Below are 22,581 nucleotides of genomic sequence, written 5' to 3' on the forward strand. Positions count from 1 at the left end.
AAATAGATGGGGAAACAGTGGAAACAGTGTCAGACTTTATTTTTTGGGGCTCCAAAATCACTGCAGATGGTGACTGCAGCCATGAAATTAAAAGACACTTATTCCTTGTAAGAAAAGCTATGACAAACAGAGTCAGCATATTGAAAAGCAGAGACATTACTTTGCCAAGAAAGGTCCGTCTAGTCAAGGCTATGGTTTTCCCAGTGGTCATGTATGGATGTGAGAGTTGGACTGTGAAGAAAGCTGAGCACCGAAGAATTGATGCTTTTGAACTGTGGTGTTGGAGAAGACTCTTGAGAGTCCCTTGGACTGCAAGGAGATCCAACCAGTCCATTCTGAAGGAGATCAGTCCTGGGTGTTCATTGGAAGGACTGATGCTAAAGCTGAAACTCCAATACTTGGCCACTTCATGCGAAGAGTTGACTCGTTGGAAAAGACTCTGATGCTGGGAGGGGTTGGGGGCAGGAGGAGAAGAGGACAACAGAGGATGAGATGGCTGGATGGCATCACTGACTCAATGGACGTGGATCTGAGTGAACTCTGGGAGTTGGTGATGGACAGGGAGGCCTGGCAAGCTGCGATTCATGGGGTTGCAAAGAGTCTGACACGACTGAGCAACTGAACTGAACTGAGAAGAAACAAAAAAGTCAATCAATAATGAACAACACAATAACTGAGATCAAGAGTACTCTGAAGGGAACCAACAGGTGAATAACTGAGGCAGAAGATAGCATAAGTGAGGTGGAAGACAGAATGGTGGAAATGAATGAAGCAGAGAGGAAAAAAGAATTAAAAGAAATGAGGACAACCTCAGAGAGCTGTGGGACAATGTTAAATGCCCTAACATTCAAATCATAGGAGTCCCAGAAGAAGACAAAAAGAAAAGGCATGAGAAAATACTTGAGATAATAGTTGAAAACTTCCCTAAAATGGGGAAGGAAATAGTCCAAGAAACCCAGAGTCCCAAATAGGATAAACCCAAGGCAAAATACCCCAAGACACATTAATCAAATTAATGAAGATCAAACACAAAAAAGCAAATATTAAAAAGCAGCAAGAGAAAAGCAACAAATAACACACAAGGGGATCTCCATAAGGATAAGAGCTAATCTTTCAATAAAAACTCTTCAGGCGAGAAGGGAATGGCAGGACATACTTAAAGTGATGAAAGAGGGAAACCTACAACCCACATTACTGTACCCAGCAAGGATCTCATTCAAATATGAAGGAGAAATCAAAAGTTTTACAGACAAGCAAAAGCTGAGAGAATTCAGCACCACCAAACAAGCTCTTCAACAAATGCTAAAGGATCTTCTCTAGACAGGAAACACACAAAAGGTTTATAAACTCGAACCCAAAACAACGAAGTAAGTGGCAACAGGATAATACTTATCAATAATTACCTTAAATGTAAATGGGTTGAATGCCACAACCAGAGGACAAAGGCTGTCTGAATGGATAAAAAAACAAGACCCCTATATAAGAGACCCACCTCAAACCAAGGGACACATAGAGACTGAAAGTGAAATGCTAGAAAAAGATATTTCATGCAAATGGGGACCAAAAGAAAGCAGGAGTAGCAATACTCATATCAGATAAAATAGACTTTGAAATAAAGGCCGTGAAAAGAGACAAAGAAGGACACTACATAATGATTAAAGGATCAATCCACGAAGAAGATATAACAATTATAAACATACATGTACCCAACATAGGAGCAGCACAACATGTAAGGCAAATGCTGACAAGTATGAAAGAGGAAATTAACAGTAACACAATAATAGTGTGAGACTTTAATACCCCACTCACACCTATGGAGAGATCAACCAAACAGAAAATTAGCAAGGAAACACACACTTTAAATGATACAACGGACCAGTTAGACCTAATTGATATCTACAGGACATTTGACCCCAAAACAATGAATTTCACCTTTTTCTCAAGTGCACATGGAACATTCTCCAGGACAGATCACATCCTGGGCCATAACTCTAGCCTTGGTAAACTCAAAAAAGTTAAAATCATTTCAAGCATCTTTTCTGATCACAATGTGGTAAGATTAGATATCAACTACAGGAAAAACAGCTATTAAAAATACAAACATATGGAGGCTAAACAACACATTTCTGAATAAAACAAATCACAGAATAAGAAAGAAATCCAGTATCATGCATTGAACCTGGACTGGTAATTCGTTTCATATATGATATTATACATGTTTCAATACAATATTGTAAAGTAATTAACGTCCCATTAAAATAAATAAATTTATATTTTTTAAAAAAAGCAAAAAATAAATAAATAAATTACCCTAAAAAAAAGAAATCAAAATATGCATAAAAACAAGTGAAAATGAAAACACAACAATACAAAACCTATGGGATTCAGTAAAAGCAGTGCTAAGGGGAAGGTTCATAGCAATATAAGCTTACCTCAAGAACAAGAGAAAAATCAAATAAATAACCTAACTTTATACATAAAGCAACTAGAAAAAGAAGAAATGAAGAACCCCAGGGTTAGTAGAAGGAAAGAAATCATAAAAATTAGGGCAGAAATAAATGAAAAAGAAACAAAGGAGACTATTGCTAAAATCAACAAAATTAAAAGCTGGTTCTTTGAGAAGATAAATAAAATAGACAAATTACTAGCCAGACTCATCAAGAAACAAAGGGAGAGAAATCAAATCAACAAACTTTGAAATGAAAATGGAGAAATCACAACAGACAACACAGAAATACAAAGGATCATGACACTACTATCAGCAACTATATGACAATAAAATGGACAACTTGGAAGAAACAGATAAATTGTTAGAAAAGTATAATCTTCCAAAACTGAGTCAGGAAGAAATAGAAAATCTTAACAGACCTATCACAAGCACAGAAATCAAAACTGTAATAAAAAATATTCCAACAAACAAAAGCCCAGGATCAGATGGCTTCACAGGTGAATTCCACCAGAAATTTAGAGAAGAGCTAACACGTATCCTACTCAAACTCTTCCAGAAAACTGCAGAGGAAGGTAAACTGCCAAACTCATTCTATGAGGCCATCATCACCTTAATACCAAAACCAGACAAAGATGCCACAAAAAAAGAAAATGACAGGCCAATATCACTGATGAATACAGATGCAAAAATCCTCAACAAAATTCTAGCAAAAAGAATCCAACAACATTTTAAAAAGATCATACATCATGACCAAGTGGGCTTTATACCAGGAATTCAAGGATTCTTCAATACTCACAAAACAATCAATGTGATATACCACATTAACAAACTGAAAGATAAAAACCATATGATTATCTAAATAGATGCAGAGAAAGCCTTGGACAAAATTCAGTATCCATTTATGATTAAAAAAAAAAAAACCTCCAGAAAGCAGGCATAGAAGGAACACACATCAACATAATAAACGCCATATATGATAAACCCACAGCAAACATTATCCTCAATGGTGAAAAATTGAAAGCATTTCTGCTGAAGTCAGGAACAAGACAAGGGTGCCCACTCTCACCACTACTATTCAACACAGTTTGAATAGTAGTTTGGAAGCTCTGGCCACAGCAATCAGAGCAGAAAAAGGAATAAAAGAAATCCAGATTGGAAAAGAAGAAGCAAAACTCACTGTTTGCAGATGACATAATACTCTACATAGAAAACCCTAAAGACTCCACCAGAAAATTACTAGAGCTAATCAATGAATATAGTAAAGTTGCAGGATATAAAATTAACATACAGAAATCCCTTGCATTCCTATACACTAATCATGATAAAACATAAAGAGAAATTAAGGAAACAATTCCATTCACCACTGTGATGAAAAGAATAAAATACTTAGGAATAAATCTACCTAAAGAAACAAAAGATCTATGTATAGAAAACTAAAATACACAGATGAAAGAAATAAAAAATGACACAAATAGATGGAGAAATACACCATGTTCATGGATCAGAATAATCAATATAGTGAAAATGAGTATACTATCCAAAGCAATCTATAGATTCAATGCAATCCCTATCAAGCTACCAACGGTGTTTTTCAGAGAACTAGAACAACTAATTTCAAAATTTGTATGGAAATACAAAAAACCTCAAATAGCCAAAGCAATCTTGAGAAAGAAGAATGGAACTGGAGGAATCAACCTGCCTGATTTCAGACTATACTACAAAGCTACAGTCATCAAGACAGTATGATACTGGCACAAAGACAAAAATATAGATCAATGGAACAAAATAGAAAGCCCACAGATAAATCTACGCATCTATGGAACCTTATCTTTGACAAAGGAGCCAAGAATATATAATGGAGAAAAGGCAATCTCTTCAACAAGTGGTGCTGGGAAAACTGGTCAACCACCTGTAAAAGAATGAAACTAAAACATTAACACTGTACACAAAAATAAACTCAAAATGGATTAAAGATCTAAATGTAAGATCAGAAACTACAACCAGAGGAAAACATAGACAAAACACTCTCTGGCATAAATCACAGTAGGATCCTCTATGACCCACCTCCCAGAGTAACGGAAATAAAAGCAAAAATAAACAAATGGGACCTAATTAAACTTAAAGCTTCTGTGCAACAAAGGAAACTCTAAGCAAGGTGAAAAGACAGCTTTCAGAATTGGAGAAAATAATAGCAAACAAAGCAACTGACAAAAGAATTCACCTCAAAAATATACAAGCAGCTCATGCAGAGAAGGCAATGGCACCCTATTCCAGTACTCTTGCCTGGAAAGGCCCATGGACGGAGGAGCCTGGTAGGCTGCAGTCCATGGGGTCGCTAAGAGTCAGCACGACTGAGCCACTTCACTTTTGCTTTTCACTTTCATGCATTGGAGAAGGCAATGGCACCCCACTCCAGTATTCTTGCCTGGAGAATCCCAGAGACAGAGGAGCCTAATGGGCTTCCGTCTATAGGGTCGCACAGAGTCGGACAGACTGAAGTGACTTAGCATAGCATGCAGCTCAATACCAAAACAACAAGTGACCCAATCAAAAAATGGACCAAAGAACTAAACAGACATTTCTCCACAGAAAATATACAGATGGCTAACAAACACATGAAAAGATGCTCAACATTATTCATTATCAGAGAAATTCAAATCAAAACCACAATGAGGTACCATCTCATGCTGGTCAGAATGGCTGCTATCAAAAAGTCTACAAACAAATGCTGGAGAGGATGTGGAGAAAAGGGAACCCTCTTGCACCGTTGGTGGGAATGCAAACTAGTACAGCCACTATGGAGAACAGTGTGCAAATTCCTTGAAAAACTGTAAATAGAACTGCCATACGACCCAGCAATCCCACTGCTGGGCATACACACCAAGGAAACCAGAATTTAAAGAGTTACGTGTACTACAATGTTCATCACAGCACTGTTTACAATAGCTAGGACATGGAAGCAACCTACATGTCCATTAGCAGACGAATGGATAAGAAAGCTGTAGTACATATACACAGTGGAATATTACTCAGCTATTAAACGCATTTGAATCAGTTCTAATGAGGTGGATGAAACTGGAGCCTATTATACAGAGTGAAGTAAGTCAGAAAGAAAAACACCAATATAGTAAATTAACGCATATATATGGAATTTAGAAAGATGGTAATGATGACCCTATATGCAAGACAGCAAAAGAGACAGAGATATAAAGAACAGACTTTTGGACTCTTGTGGGAGAAAGCGAGGGTGGGATGATTTGAGAGAACAGCACTGAAACATGTATTTTACCATATGTGAAACAGATCACCAGTCCAAGTTCAATGCATCAAACAGGGCACTCAAAGCCAATGCACTGGGACAACCCTGAGGGATGGGATGGGGAGGGAGGTGGGAGGGGGCTCTGGGATGGGGGACACATGTACACCCATAGCTGATTCATGTCAATGTATGGCAAAAACCACTATAATACTGTAAAGTAATGAGCCTCCAATTAAAATAATTAATTTTAAAAATTACAAGGCCTTGAGAAAAAAGAGAACAAATTATACCAAAAGAAAGTAGACAGAAGGAATTAATAAAGATGAGAGCAAAATCAACACTGACACATCAGTAATGAAATAAGAAAAAAGAGTAAAGAAAAAAAATCATGAAGCCAAAATTGGTTTTTGAAAATATCAATAAAGCTGGTAAACTTCCAGGTAGATTAATCAAGGGGATAAAAAGAGAAGATACAAATTACAAATAATATGATCAAAGAGGGGGCCACGACCCAGAGGGATGGTACGGGGAGGGAGGAGGGAGGGGGGTTCAGGATGGCGAACATGTGTATACCTGTGGCGGATACATGTTGATGTATGGCAAAACCCATACAATATTGTTAAGTAATTAACCTCCAATAAAAATAAATAAATTTATATTAAAAAAAAGAATGGCCTGGCTGGATCTCCCTGCAGTCCAAGGGACTCTCAAGAGTCTTCTCCAACACCACAGTTCAAAAGCATCAATTCTTTGGCACTCAGCTTTCTTCACAATCCAACTCTCCCATCCATACATGACCACTGGAAAAACCATGGCCTTGACTAGGCGGACCTTTGATGGCAAAGTAATGTCTCTGCTTTTCAATATACTATCTATGCTGGTCATAATTTTTCTTCCAAGGAGTAAGCGTCTTTTAATTTCATGGCTGCAGTCACCATCTGCAGTGATTTTGGAGCCCCAAAAAATAAAGTCTGACACTGTTTCCACTCTTTCCCCATCTATTTCCCATGAAGTGATGGGTCTGGATGCCCATGATCTTTGTTTTCTGAATGTTGAGCTTTAAGCCAACTTTTTCACTTTCCACTTTCACTTTCATCAAGAGGCTTTTTAGTTCCTCTTCACTTTAGAATTTTAAATTTGTAGTTAGAAGCCTTCACACAAGGAAAACTCAAACCCAGATGGCTTTACTAGCAAATTCTAACAAACACTTCAGAAGGAATTAATACCACTTCTATACAAACTTCCAAAAATGGAACACTTGTGAATTCATTTTATAAGGCCAACATTATACTGATACCAAAACCAAGGACATTACAAAAAAAGGCACAGACAGATCAATATCCCTCAAGAAACAAAGTGTAAAAATCATAACAAAATATTAATAAATTAAATACAAAAATATGTAAGAGAAATAAGACATCATGATTATGGTTTTACTCTAGGAATGCAAGGTTGGTTCAACATTTATAAGTCAATCAATGTAACTGACTATATAAACAGACTAAAGGCAAAAGGAGAAGGTGCACCAGAGGAGGAGGTAGTTAGACAGAATCACCGACTCAAATGATGTGAATCTGAGAAAACTCCAGGAGACAGTGGAGGACAGAGGAGCCTGGCATGCTGCAGCCCATGAAGTCTCAAAGTCGGACACCAGTTAGTGACTGGACAACAACAACAAAGGAGAAAAATCACAATATCAATAGATGAAGAAAAGACTTTTGATAAAGTTCAAAATCATTTATGTGAATAACTCTCAGAAAATAAGAATAGATGGGAACCTCCCTAACCTGATAAAGAATATCTGTGAAAAATCTTCAGCTAACATCATATGTAATAGTGAAATGAATACTTTTTGCTTAAGAATGGGAACAAGGCAAGAATGTCCATTCTCTTCACTCCTATTCATTACCATACTAAGGTCCTAGCTGGTGCAGTCAGGCTGATTTCAACACTTATCATAAAAGCATATTAGTTGAAATAGTGTGATACTAACAAAAGAACAGTCACATCAATGGAACAGAATGGACTCACACATAGTCAAGTGACTTTTGACAAAAGATAGCAAGGAAATTCAATGAAGGAAGTTCAATGAACAGTGCTAGAACACTATTCATCTACATACAAAACAAATAAACCTCATACACAAAATTCAATCAAAGTGAATCATTAGGTCCTACATGTCAAAGTTAATACTACAAAATTTCTAGAGAAAACAGGAATAAGTCATTGTGACTGTGGGATAGGTAAAGAATTTTTAGAGCCATGAAGAAAAAAAAAACTGACAAATTGGATCTTATTAAAATTTTAAGTTTTTGCCCTTCTAAAGGCCATTAAGAAAATGAAAAGCCACAAACTAAGTGAAAAGATTTTCATAACACACCTGGTAAAGGTCTCTTAACTTGCACATTTAAACAATACACAAAAATTCAGTAATAAAAAAAAGAATACAAAAATGTGCAAAACATCTGAACACATACTTCACAAGAGTACAGATACAGACAGCCAAAAACACACTAAAAGATGCTCAACAGCATTACTCATTAGGAAAATGCAAATTCAATCCACAATGAGGTATTACTACACATCCACTACAAATTTTTTAAAAAACTAACAATATGAAGTGCTGATGAGAATTCAGAGCCATCTCATACATTTCTGGGGGGCGGGCATGCAAAACAGTACTTTAAAAAATAGTTTGGCAATTTCTTATTAAGTAAAGCATACAATTATCGTATAATCAAGCAAACCCACTCTTCGGTCAAAATCTGTACTTCAATGTCATAGTAGCATTAGTCATAATTATCCCAAACTTTAAACAATCCAATTGTCTATCAACAGGTGAAGAGATAAGTAAATATACATCGAGACAATGGAATAATACCCAACAATAAAAAGAAGCCTGTTGATACATAAAACCATATGAATGACTCTCACAAGCATGCTAAGTGAAAAAATCCAGATAAAAAGGCTATTCACTGTATCATTCTATTAATGTAACATTTTGGAAAGGCATAATCACAGGCACAGAAAAATTTCATCAATGGTTGCCAAGGGCTTGGGGTTGCTAGGGCACAAGGCAATTTTGGGGGTGATGGAGATATTCTGCATCTTGACTGTGGTAATAGTTATACCAAGATAATGCTCAAAATCCTTCAAGCTAGGCTTCAACAGTATGAGAACCAAGAACTTCCAGATGTACAAGCTGGATTTAGAAAAAGCAGTGGAACAAGAGATCAAATTGCCAACATCCATCCACTGGATCATAGAAAAAAGCAAGAGAATTCCAGGAAAACATCTATTTCTGCTTCACTGACTACACTGAAGCCTTTGTGTGAATTACAACAAAATGTGGAAAACTCTTAAAGAAATGGGACTACCAGACCACCCTACCTGCCTCCTGAGGAACCTGTATCTAGGTCAAGAAGCAACAGTTAGAACTGGACATGGAACAATGGACTGGTTCCAAATTGGGAAAGGAGTATGTCAAGGCTGTATACTGTCACCCTGCTTATTTAACTTTAATGCAGAGTACACCATTTGAAACGTCAGGCTGGATGAATTACAAGCTGGAATCAAGACTGCCGGGAAAAATATCAGTGACCTCAGATATCCAGATGACACCACTCTTATGGCAGAAAGCAAAGAACTAAAGAGCCTCTTGATGAAAGTGAAAGAGGAGAGTGAAAAAGCTGGCTTAAAACTCAACATTCAAAAAACTAAGATCATGGCATCTGGTCCCATCATTTCATGACATATAGATGGGGAAACAGTGACAGACTTTATTTTCTTGGGCTCCAAAATCACTGCAGATGGTGACTGCAGCCATGAAATTAAAAGACACTTGTTCCTTGGAAGAAAAGCTATGACAAACCGAGTCAGCATATTAAAAAGCAGAGAAATTACTTTGCCAACAAAGGTCCGTCTAGTAAAAGCTACGGTTTTTCCAGTAGTCATGTATGGATGTGAGAGTTGGATCATAAAGAAGGCTGAGCACTGAAGAAATGATGCTTTCAAATTGCGGTGTTGGAGAAGATTCTTGAGAGTCCCTTGGACTGCAAGGAGATCAAACCAGTCAATCCTAAAGGAAATCAACCATGAATATTCATTGGAAGGACTGGTGTTGAAGCTGAAACTCCAATACTTTGGCCACCTGATACAAAGAGCTGACTCACTGGAAAAGATCCTGATGCTGGGAAAGACTGAGGGAAGGAGAAGGGGATGACAGAGGATGAGATGGTTGCACAGCATCACTGACTGAATGGACATGAGTTTGAGCAAACTCCAGGAGATGGTGAAGGACAGGGAAGCCTGGCATGCTGCAGTCCACCAGATTACAAAGAGTCAGACTTTGACTGAGTGACTGAACACCACCACCACCTACAGACCTATAAACTAAAAGTGGTGACTTTTACTTTACATAAAGTAGATCTCAATAAACCCGAAAAAAAAGTTCTTTCAAGCTGTGCCCTTCTGCAGTCAACTTTCTCCTCATCTCCCATATATTGTCCTGGTTCCAATCTGTCCAGTGATCTGCTGTTAGTACAGGTTAGGACTGACTAGTGTTCTTAAGTATCATCCATGTTACTACAGTTAGCAGGAATTTGTTGCTTTTTATTGATGAGTAGTATTCCACTGTATGGATATACCACAATTTGTTCATCCATTCAAATGTTGATAGACATGTGGGTCTTTTCCAGTTTTGGAGTATTAAAAGTTCAGCGGCTTGCACTGATTACAATAGGTAGGACATGGAAGCAACCTAGATGTCCATCGGCAGATGAATGGATAGGAAAGCTGTGGTACATAAACACAGTGGAATACTACTCAGCTATTAAAAAGAAGACATCTGAATCAGTTCTAATGAGGTGGATGAAACTGGAGCCTATTATACAGAGTGAAGTAAGTCAGAAAGAAAAACACCAGAAAAACACCAATACAGTAAATTAACACATATATATGGAATTTAGAAAGATGGTAACGATGACCCTACATGTGAGACAGCAAAAGAGACACAGATATAAAGAACAGACGTTTGGACTCTGTGGGAGAAGGCGAGGGTGGGATGATTTGAGAGAACAGCATTGAAACATGTATATTACCATATGTGAAATAGATCGCCAGTGCAAGTTTGATGCATGAAACAGGGCACTCAAAGCCAGTGCACTGGGACAACCCTGAGGGGTGGAGAGGGACGAGGGAGGGGGTTTCGGGATGGGGGACACATGTACACCCATAGCTGATTCATGTCAATGTATGGCAAAAACCACTATAATATTATAAAGTAATGAGCCTCCAATTAAAATAAATAAATAAAATTTTTAAAAAGGTCAGGTGCTTTCCACTATGCAAAACAGTACAGAATTTCTTCAGAAAACTAAAATAGAGTTATCATACAATTCAGCAATCCCATTCCTGGGCATATATTGTGACAACTATAATTCAAAAAGATACTTACACCCTACATTCATAGCAGCACTATTCACAATAGCCAAGACATGGAAATATCCATAGGAAATATCCTTAATATCCATAGACAGATGAACAGATAAAGAAGATGTGGTACGTATATACTATAGAATACTGCTTAGCCACAAAACGAATGAAATAATGCCATTTGCAGCAATATGGATACAAGTAGAGATTATCATATAGGTGAAGTAAGTCAGAAAGAGAAAGACAAATATCATATGATATCATTTATATGTGGAATCTAAAATATAGCACAAATGAACATATCTATGAAACAGAAACAGACTCACAGACATACAGAACAGACTTATGGTTGCCAAGGGGGAGAAGGGGTGAGAGAGGAATGAGCTGGGAGTTTGGGGTTAGCATTAATAGATGCAAGCTATTATGTTTAGAATATATAAATAATAAGGTCCTGCTGTATAACACAGGGAACTATATGCAATCTCCTGAGATAAACCATAATGAAAAAGAATATATAAAAAAGAAGAATGTATATATTTGTATAACTGAGTCACTTTGCTGTATAGCAGAAACAACATAGAACAACACTGTAAATCAACTACAGTTCAGTAAAAGAGTAAATAAAGCTGCTCTGCAAAGCTATTTTTCTTTCTCTTGTGTAAATTCAATTTTCTGAAAATTTAATATCCATAATAACTACCCAAGGAAAGCATTATCCTCATTCTGCAGATGAGAAAACCAAATTCAGAGATGTTAAGTAATCAACATATTACAGGATATATGGAAGCCAGGATTTTGGTCCTGGTCTATTTGATGCCAAAGCTCAAATTCTTTCTATTATTTTACCCTGACTGGTGCTGAAAAACAGAACTTATGCTTGCCAAGGGGGAGAAAGGTGGGACTACACTAAAGCCTTTGACTATGCGGATCATAACAAACCTGTCTCCTGAGAAATGGGTCAAGAAAGAATAGTTAGAATCCTGTATGGAACAACTGACTGGTTCAGGATTGAGAAAGGAGTATGACAGGGCTGTTGATTGTCACCCTGTTTATTTAACTTATATGCAGAGCACATCATGTGACATACTGGGCTGAATGAGTTACAAGTTGGAATCAAGATTGCCAGGATAAATATCAACAACCTCAGATATTCGGATGATACCACTCTAATGGCAGAAAAGATCTTCATGACCCAAATAATCACAGTGGTGTGATCACTCACCTAGAGCCAGAAATCCTGGAATGTGAAGTCAAGTGGGCCTCAGGAAGCATCACTACGAACAAGGCTAGTGGAGGTGATGGAATTCCAGCTGAGCTATTTCAAATTCTGAAAGATGATGCTGTGAAAGTGCTGCACTCAATATGTCAGCAAACTTGGAAAACTCAGCATTGGCTACAGGACTGGAAAAGGTCAGTTTTCATTCCAATCCCAAAGAAAGGCAATGCCAAAGAATGCTCAAAATACTGCACAATTACACTCATCTCACACACTAGTAAACTAATGCTCAAAATTCTCCAAGCCAGGCTTCAGCAGTACGTGAACCGTGAACTTCCAGATGTTCAAGCTGGATTTAGAAAAGGCAGAGGAACCAGACATCAAATTGCCAACACCTGCTGGATCATTGAAAAAAGCAAGAGTTCCAGAAAAACATCTATTTCTGCTTTATTGACTATGCCAAAGCCTTTGACTGTGTGGATCACAATAAACTGTGGAAAATTCTGAAAGAGATGGGAATACAGACCACCTGACCTGCCTCTTGAGAAACCTATATGCAGGTCAGGAAGCAACAGTTAGAACCGGACATGGAACAACAGACTGGTTCCAAATAGGAAAAGGAGTACGTCAAGGCTGCTTATTTAACCTATATGCAGAGTACATCATGAGAAACACTGGGCTGGAGGAAGCACAAGCTGGAATCAAGATTGCCGGGAAAAAATATCAATAACCTCAGATATGCCGATAACACCATCTTTATGGCAGAAAGTGAAGAAGAACTAAGGAGCCTCTTGATGAAAGTGAAAGAGGAGAGTGAAAAAGTTGGCTTAAAGCTCAACATTCAGAAAACTAAGATCATGGCATCCGGTCCCATCACTTTATGGCAAATAGATGGGAAAATTGTAGAAATAGTGGCTGACTTTATGACTAGACTCTGTCTAGTCAAGGCTATGATTTTTCCAGTGGTCATGTATGGATGTGAGAGTTGGACTATAAAGAAAGCTGAGTGCTGAAGAATTGATGCTTTTGAACTGTGGTGTTGGAGAAGACTCTTGAGTCTCTTGGACTGCAAGGAGATCCAACCAGCCCATCCTAGGAAATCAGTCCTGGGTGTTCACTGGAAGGACTGATAGTGAAGCTGCAACTCCAGTATTATCGCCACCTAATGCGCCACCAGCTGACTCATTTGAAAAGACCCTGATGTTTGGAAAGACTGAAGGCAGGAGGAGAAGGGGACAACAGAGGATGAGATGGTTGGATGGCATCACTGACTCAAAGGACATGAGTTTGGGTAAACTCCGGGAGTTGGTGATGGACAGGGAGGCCTGGTGTGCTGCAGTTCACGGGGTCGCAAAGAGTCAGACATTACTGAGCAACTGAACTGAATGGCAAAAAGTGAAGAGGAACTAAAAGACTCTTGATGAGGGTGAAGGAGGAGAGTGAAAAAGCCAGTCCCATCACTTTATACAAATAAAAAGGGAAAAGGTGGAATAAGTGGCAGATTTCCTCTTCTTGGGCTCTAAATCCACTAAGGATGGTGACTGCAGCCATGAAATTTGAAGACGATTGCTTCTTGGCAGGAAAGTTATGACAAACCTAGACAGTGTGTTAAAAACCAAAGACATCACTTGGTGGACCAAGGTCCATATAGTCAAATGTATGGTCTTTCCAGTAGTCATGTATGGATATGAGAGCTGGACAATAAGGAAGGCAGTGTTAAGTGTTAGTCGCTCAGTCATGTCTGGCTCTTTGCAACCCCATGGACTGTAGCCTGTCAGGTTCCCCTGTCCATGGAATTTTCCAGGCGAGAATACTGGAGTGGGTTGCCATTTCCTTCTCCAAATAATTGATGGTTTTGAACTATGGTGCTGGAATTAGACATTTGGAAAGCAAGGAGATCAAACCAGTCAATCTTAAATGAAATCAACACTGAATACTCTTTGGAAGGACTGATACTGAAGCTGAAGCTCCAATACTTTGGCAATCTAATGTGAACAGCTGACTCATTGGAAAAGACCCTGATGCTGGGAAAGACTGAGGGAAGGAGGAGAAGGCGACGACAAAGGATGAGATGGTTGGATGACATCACCAATTCAATGGACATGAACTTGGGCAAACTCCGGGAGACGGTAAGGGACAGGGAAGCCTGGCATGCTGCAGTCCATGGAAGAGTTGGACGTGATTTGGGGACTGAATAACAACTTCCTGACTTAAATGTAAGCTCATGGAAGCAGGGATTTGGATGGGTTTTGTTCACTGCTGAATCCCTAGTGCCCAGCCCACAACCAGAGCTCAGTAAATTCTGAGTGAATGAATGAAAAATTCTCCATCTAGCTAACACCACTCCTTTTCTCTCCTATTCACTAAAATAACAGCATAGTGTACATGGGCAATTAAAGGAATAATCCTCAATTTAATTTAAAAAATTATTTTCAAATTTTAATGGCTGTTGTAAACTGATTGAGACAGTTAATCATGTCAAGCTGTGATTGAGATCCATCACATAGATTATTTCTGGGCCTTTCCACTCTGAGTCCAAGCTCTCAATGAGCAGGCTCAGGTCTGGGCCATAGAGTTACTGCAAGAAGTTCACACACGTCGATGTGTAAGCAAGCACTGCTTGAACACTGGTAAATGTTTCATACTAACATGCATTCGTATTCCTCAAACAATATGCAGATATGGCTAAGATTCAAAAACACAACTTTGTGAATGAATTGAAAATTCATTCGTTTCAATTCATTCAGTTCAAAAGCTATGAATTTTCAATAGCTTTTGGTAGTTATATATTTTGCCAACCAATGGATATTAGAAGTACAACTACTTGTGTGTGAAGTTTCACAAAGTTTTTTTTTTTTTTAATTAAAAAAAGCGCCTGACACTTGAGGAGACTGGGAAGCAATACTTGACCACATGACTAAAATCGAAAGCATTTCTCTCCCTCCCCTATTTTCATGGAATACTACAATTCTCTATTAGTAAACAAGTTTTTAGAGGGAAGGGCAGTCCACTGGACTATAAGACTGAGGACTTCAAAGCTGGTGTGAAGTGTAATAAACCCTGGAAGGGTGAATGTGGTTGTGCATCTTGTCTGGATGAATGTCTTACTCTCAGGTCTGTGTTCTTACGTCTCATGTCTGTCCAGTTTGCAATTTCTCCTACATTAGCAATATCAGTTCAGGCACTGAACAAAAACAATGTTACAACTAACGCTCAAAAAATGTAATGTTATTTTCTAACCTACTATACTGCTGTAGAATGCTTTAACTTTTGTTAATTCCTTGGTTATCATGGCATTTTCTCAGCTTTCCTGAAGATGGCAAGTTATTCTCAAGAACCTTTATAAAAAGTATACACAGAGGAGTACTTTCCTCTAACTATAAAAATCAAGTTTATTATCTTGGATGTCATCCATTAGAAGCATAGAAGAAAGCTTACCATGGGAATTTCAACTCAGTGCAGAGCCTCAACAGCAATCCCTCCAAAGTGGTTCCCAGACTGCTTAAGCTGCCATTTCGTTCTTTCAACCTTCCTCCTTATTTCTACTCTCTAAAAGTGTTGTGATAAATATAATTTAGAGTTTAAGAGAATTCAATTTATTTTGAGAGTGTTATGCAAGCCCTGATGATGGTAAGTTAGGCTAGGCTGGGAGAAATAAGGTTGGTCATCTTTTAAAATTCAGGTTAGAATTCTTAAGGGTTTCCCTGGATAATAAAGGGGCTGCTTGAGCTGAGTAAGAATCCCCTGCTTAAGCAGAGTAAAGTGGAGGTGAATCTGGGGAATTATTTAATCAGAATACTTTAATCTCAGAAACTGACCAAGGTCAGCTAGCAAAGACCTCAGTCAAGGAGGAAGAAACCAGCCACAATGATCACAACAGACTGCACTTGACTTTCATGGCCTTCCTCTCACTCTTTCTCCTCCTCTCCTTGCCTCTCTTTCTGAATGATAAGTGTCAAAAATAGAGTTATATGTGCTTAGCATAATACTTGGCATTCAGTGGTTATATTTTCCTAGAAGCCTGGTATGGATGGGAAATACCTATGAATATATGCATTACATGGCTAAGAGTGCAGAGACAGGCATTGGTGTACTGGAGACATTTCTAGTACAGCATCAAATCTGAAACATTATAACCTTCCCAGTTTTTCTTACTTGCCTCATTAACATACTTGACCAGGCAAGCTTAGTAAAACCACCAGATCGCCTCTAAGATTTCTCACCTAACTCGTACACAAAAGTCACTTGACTGCTATGTCAATACAATGTCCCTGAACCAATGTATGGCAGCACAGGGCGGTGGCCTGACCTCAGAATGGGGAGCTGAGAGAAGCATGGAATGCTTGTGGGCACCTTCTCACCATCTCCAAACTGCTTAGTTTAAAAATGAGGAAACGGAGGTACAAGGTGATTATTCCAGGACTCACATATTTTTATGGCCAGAACCACAACAAGAATCCAGGTCTGGCTCCCAAACCTAGGGCTTGCTTTCAGACAGCTGCTCCAAATGTACAGCATTGGCTTCTGAAAGTATATTTGACTTGGAGAACATGGAGAGCAACCCTGAGGCGTATTTAGTGACTAGCTGTCAAAGTGGCATGAAATGAGGATCTGTCACATTCTGATTTAAGGGTGTGGCACTCAAATCCAAAATACTTTTCAACTGCTGTAAAAATTCAATCCTTTTACACTATTCCTTTTCTATTTTGCTACACAATTAATCATGAGTACCCCGAAATGCTAACAATGTGCACCAAGTGGGGCAGGGAGTAGGCGAAAGTAATGACAACCTTTTGGAAAGCAAGGTTTAAACAATGTAAACAGCCTAAAATAACTTTCACTTTCAATATTATGTTTTGTAAATTCACAGTTTTTCTGATACACCTGAAAATGGTCTCTGGAGAGTCTTATTCTGAAGAAGCAGGTTTTGGTGTCCTCTGGATACCTGCCTTTACTATTAGCTGACGCTCCGGCTCAGTCTTTTCACATCTGATCTGCTTTCCGTAGCTTCAGTTTCCTTAGTCCTGCTGCCCAAAGACCTTTGGCCAAGCTGGTCATGCTCCCATCTATGCTTTCTCCTCTCAGTTTCTCTTTTCTCAACTATTTCCAACTATACGATTTAATTCATTTTCCTTGTTGCATTTTTTTGTGTCATAAATTTGAGTAGAAGAGTGGCACTCAACCCTTAAATAAATCTAAAGAATTATTAGGGTAAACTGAAATCACCAATCTCTCTTATCCTCTTTAGTCAGCTACTCAATTTTTAGTGTCTCCTTAGGGCACATCCTTCTGGTAAATGGCTGCCCTTCTCCATGAAGATACTACTTTAGCAATGAGTCAGGCCCCTAAAATCCAAAATGTGTGTGCTGAAAAGACTTTAGGCATCATCTAGTCTATCCCAACCCCCTCATTATGCATCAATAAACTGAGCCTAAAAGAAGGAAGGTTTTTGTTTAAGACTCTTTGGAGGCAATTTCTCATCCGGCAACAGTTTACATGTTATCTTTTATTTCCAGTTACAGTCTATTTGTTACTACCTGAGTTACTCCTTTACCAACTCTTTTTTTTTTTGAAGATAGTAATTAATGCCCTCAGGTGGTGATATACTTCCTTCAGAGAGCAGTTTTCATTTTTATTACTGTAATTTCAACTTCCAAATTATACATGCATTACTAATTACATAGTATGAATAAATAACAGCTCTCCGTAAATCTACATACTGGAGAAAAAGCTCTGAGATCATAAGTGGCTTAGTTAGGAGTTTGGGCCTTAATCCCAGTTCTGCTTCTAATTAGCTATGACCCTTTGAGAAAGTCACTTCAGGTTGTTTTTTCCATATGGAACCTAAGGAAGATGGGCAAGATCTATGGTTCTCAACCTTCCCTGGAGTCCTTCAAGTGCTGAAATAGGGTCCAAAGATCTAATGAAAATGGGTTTGCTTCCTCTGGACAAAGCTGCAGAGCTAAAATACTGAGTTTGCTTTGGGGTCACATTGAGTATTTTGTGGCAATCAGAAGCTTTAACTGCCACATATCCTAACACACACCTTTAGCTAAAAATGATAATTACTTTTAAATAGTTTACTTGAAAGACAGAATTTTTTTAAAAATTGGCCCAATGAAGAAAGAGTGAAAAGAACAAAGCTTTTCAAAGCACAAAGGTGGGAACAGAAGGAGAAAGTCGGTTTTACATAAAGAAAGAAAAATCAGTTCATATAAATATGAAATTAGATTGCACTCCAAGCACCAAGGAACTGTCCTTTCTGTATTTATGTGCTGACCCTGAAAGTGTCCAGAAGCAAAGTGCTCACTCTTCGTAAAATCTTAGACCTTACAAATAGCAACTGATCAAACACAGAGTAGGCACTTAAGAGTTAAAATACATAGAAACTGTTTTTTTCTTACATTCATATTAAGTCTCCAACTGGATTATACTGCACAGAGAATTTAAAGAGAGGTCCTTCAAGAAGTTTAAATCTCTTGGTACAAAATACAATAGTTAATTCAGCCATGTTCAACCGATACACTTAAAAGGGTATTAGCAGGGATTACATTTCATTTCCAATCTACAGGGACTGAAATTCGAAGGCACCACCAACCGCTGCTTCAGAGCCTCACTGTGTTGAACTAGCAGAGAGGCTGTAGGCCGGCAAAGGGCCCTGAACAAAAGATATGGGTTCTAATCCAACTGGCCCCAGAGCAATTTCCTTCCCCGAGCTGGTACTGTGCATGTAACTGATGCTCTACGAAGGTCAGTTGAGTGAAACTGCAAAAATCTCTACTATGGGCCATTTTATCTTATATAGAGATCTTAAAAATGTGTCCCTGCATGCAAGAAAACTGAAACCCAATTATGTAAAATATAGGAAGTTTGGTGCAAGGAAGAGTTAACACTTCTTGGCTGTTATTCTGAGCCAAATGAGTTGCAGTAATTAAATCTAAGAAAAGCCTTGCAGGGTAAGTTAAATATTTCCAACTGATAAAGAAAAAATTGGGCTCAAAGCAGGCGTGTGATTTGTTCAAGAGCATACAATTAGTGCCTGAAGAATCGCAGGGACGGGGGACCCTGGTGGGCTGTGGTCTATGGCGTCGCACAGAGTCGGACACTACTGAAGCGATTTAGCAGCAACTGCAGCAGCAGCAGCAGCATACAATTAGTACGTGGAGAAACCCAGTTTCCAACGTGAACCTGCAAAGTCCATGCTATTTGCAGTATGCAACACCTCCACATCAAAGCAGCCAGGAGTTGGTCTAAGTTTCACTTCTGTCGTTAAGTTGTATATCACTTAGGCAGGGCACTTTTCTGCAGTCTTTCCACCTGCACGAAAGGGGTGGCGGGTAGGGAGGGAGGGATGACCCAGGTCAGTGGTGTTTTTGTTTCTGTTTTGTAGGGTGGCTTTCAGAATTCGGCCAAGGCTGTTTCGAATAAAGGTATTTCCCTTTCTGATTTTTTTAAATTGTTTGGGAGGGAGTGGTCTCTTTGGTTATGTATGGCAATGTACCTATCCCCTGAAGGAAATGGGAGCAGAACAGTTGTGTGGGCTTCAAGCTCCCTCCCATTAAATGAAGACTGAGAACCTGATCCTGTTGGGGGATTTGGTGAAAGTTAAGAGATACTCACTATGGATTCATATTTCCCTCCTAATTTAAAGCTCTGTACCCACCCAGGGTTCAGGGTGCTCACGGTTTAAAAGAAACGGATAGTGTTTGTGTCCTGCATTGCTTAAGCGGCCTGCAGAGGCTAGTCTGTAAAGAGAGGAACTTAAAGAGGACGGTGTAAAATACGCGAGCTCAAACAGCCAGGGGGCTCGGATATCCCTTGCTCCGGGCGGGCAGCCGAGGCCGGTCGCGCCGGTGCCGGGAACCACTTCCTGGTCAGCACCATCCGCCCCTTGTCCACACCCACCGCGCGATATTTTCCTCTCTGCACTGAGCTTCCCAAGCGTCAGAGGTCCGTCCGACTCCGGGGTGAACACCCAGACGGTCCCGTCAGAGATTTAAAACACAACGCTCTGGAACTCCAACTCCCCTGGCGCCCAGCCTGCTTTGCTGAAGTGGGGACCGGGGCATCCTCTGCGGCTACAGCGAAGAGGCCCCAGCCCGTTGGAGTCCCGTTCGGGCTACTGTCCCGCTAGGAACACAGGTGTGCCGCGCTCCCCGCAAACCTCGTCAGACCTCGCCTGGCACCTGTCGTTCCCGCAGCCAGCAGGACCTGCGCTCACCTCGTCCTGAGGGCTCGCGACCCGTCCCAGCGCCTCTGGGCCCGGCTCCCGCCTCCCTCTTCTTCACGGCCACAGCCGCGGCAGCTGCCCACTTTCGGTTTCCCCGCACAGCCTGAGGCGCCGCCGCGGCTTGGGAAATCACCTCAAGACCCCGCCCCGCCCCGCCCTGCTCGGCCCCGCCCCGCTCCGCCCCGCCCCGAGTGCCGCCGGCCTCGGCTCTGCGCACGCGCGGGCGCCCTGGCCGCGTCAGCCCACGCCGGCGTCCGCGCGTGGGAAGGGAAACCGACGCCGTCTAGCGGTTTCTGCGCGTGCCCACGCACTGGCCGACGGAGAAAGGAGACGCGGGGGGCGGCGCTTCCTCGTGGACCATGCAAGGACTGACTGGCTGGGAGGGCCTTGGACTCAGCCAATGTTATTAGCATTTATGCGCTCCGGCTATTGCGTTCACTCGTCTTAAGTTTCATTCGAGTCTTGCTCATTCTTTTCTTCAATTCTAGAGCAGTTAACTTTTATTCTCCTAGACACCCACCTGGCCCATTCATTTCTTTTAGGTCTTTTCTTAGGCGTCACCCTGGGAGAAGGGTGGCCACACTCTCAAAAATGTCCATCTCCTTCCCTGACAGTCCCGGTGTCCCTTCTCAGCTTTTTCTCTCCTTGGCACTGTCTAGCACACTAATATGTGTTTTACTTGTCTGTTTACTCTCCTCCTCAAATTAAAGCTCTGTGAGCTCTGGGATCTTCGTTTGTTCCCTAATCCCTGGCAAACAATAGGCTGATTTAAACATTTGTCAAATTCATTCATTTATTATATAATTATTGAACACCTACTATTTATTCACTTGTTTCTTCTATATATTAATTATACCAACGATTATTGGGCATATTGGTTTGTGTCCCTTAAACCAACATTGCACATTTCTCTACATTCATTCTATACGCATTTACAGAGGGCCTGCTCTTTATTCAAACTATTTTTCACAGCTTTATTGAGGAATAATTGACATAAACTCTACTTGTTTAAAAATATATGTTTTGATATATGTATACAGCTGTGAAACTATCACTCCATAAAAATAATGAACTTATCTATGACTCCAGAAGAGTTTCCCATGTACTTTTATCATTGTCAACCTATGTGCCTTACTGTCCTTTGCCCTCCCAACTGCTGGTTTGCTTTCTGTTGCTATAGATTAGTTTGCTTTTTCTAGAATTTTATATGCATGGAATCATACAGGGTGTGTGTGTGGGGGGGGGGTGTTTTTTTCAGGGGGTGGAGTGGGGCAGTATCCAGCTTCTTTCACTCAGCATAAGCATGTTAAGATTCATCCATGTTGTTGTGTGCACCAATAGTTCATGTCTTTTTATTGCTGAGTAGTATTCCCTTTTATGAATCTACTAAACAGAGTGTTAGTCGTTCAGTTGTGTCTGACTCTTCGTAATTCTGTGGACAGTAGCCCACCAGGCTCCTCTGTCCATGGAATTCTCCAGACAAGAATACTGGAGTGGGTTGCCATTCCCGTCTCTAGGGGATCTTCCTTTCGACCCAGGGATCAAAACCAGGTCTCCTGCATTGCAGGCAGATTCTCTACCAACTGAGCCAGTATGACCCAGCAATTCCATTCCCAGGGTTTATCTGAGGAAAATGAAAGCATATGTCCACACAATGACTTGGACAAGAATATTCATAACATACATACATAACATACAAACATATTCTTGTTTGTAATAGCCAAAAAAGAAAACAATACAAATGTCCATCAGTAGGTGAATGGACATTTGTACATTCTATAATACAACCAGTTTATACTGAACAACTGCTGTTAAGCATTTATGGAGGACTACTTGTTGTGAGGCACAGGCCTGTGCTTGAGGAGCTTCTGCGTTAGTGAAAACGGGTAGTGGGCAATGAAGAGGGAGATAGGAAGTAGATTATGGAAGACCTGATAGCCCATGATCAGGAGTTTGGGCTTTTCCTCAAAGGCAACAAGAAACTGTTCAAAGTC

General features: G+C 39.9%; 1 protein-coding gene across 6 annotated transcripts in view; it reads right to left on the reverse strand.

The window, feature by feature from the left end:
- TDRD7 (tudor domain containing 7) overlaps window positions 1-22,581 on the reverse strand; it is a 114,301-nt gene that overhangs the window by 81,673 nt on the left and 10,047 nt on the right. For 5 of the 6 annotated variants that reach the window (XM_042243222.2, XM_012120728.5, XM_012120711.5 and 2 more), the window contains exon 1: window positions 20,579-20,692. The exons of the other annotated variant lie outside the window; for it this stretch is intronic. The gene's annotated coding sequence lies outside the window, so the exon portion shown is untranslated. Of the gene's footprint in view, window positions 1-20,578; window positions 20,693-22,581 lie in introns of those variants that run through there. 6 annotated transcript variants of the gene reach the window in all.

This window comes from Ovis aries, chromosome 2, assembly GCF_016772045.2.
Source record: "Ovis aries strain OAR_USU_Benz2616 breed Rambouillet chromosome 2, ARS-UI_Ramb_v3.0, whole genome shotgun sequence".
Classification (NCBI taxonomy): Eukaryota; Metazoa; Chordata; class Mammalia; order Artiodactyla; family Bovidae; genus Ovis; species Ovis aries.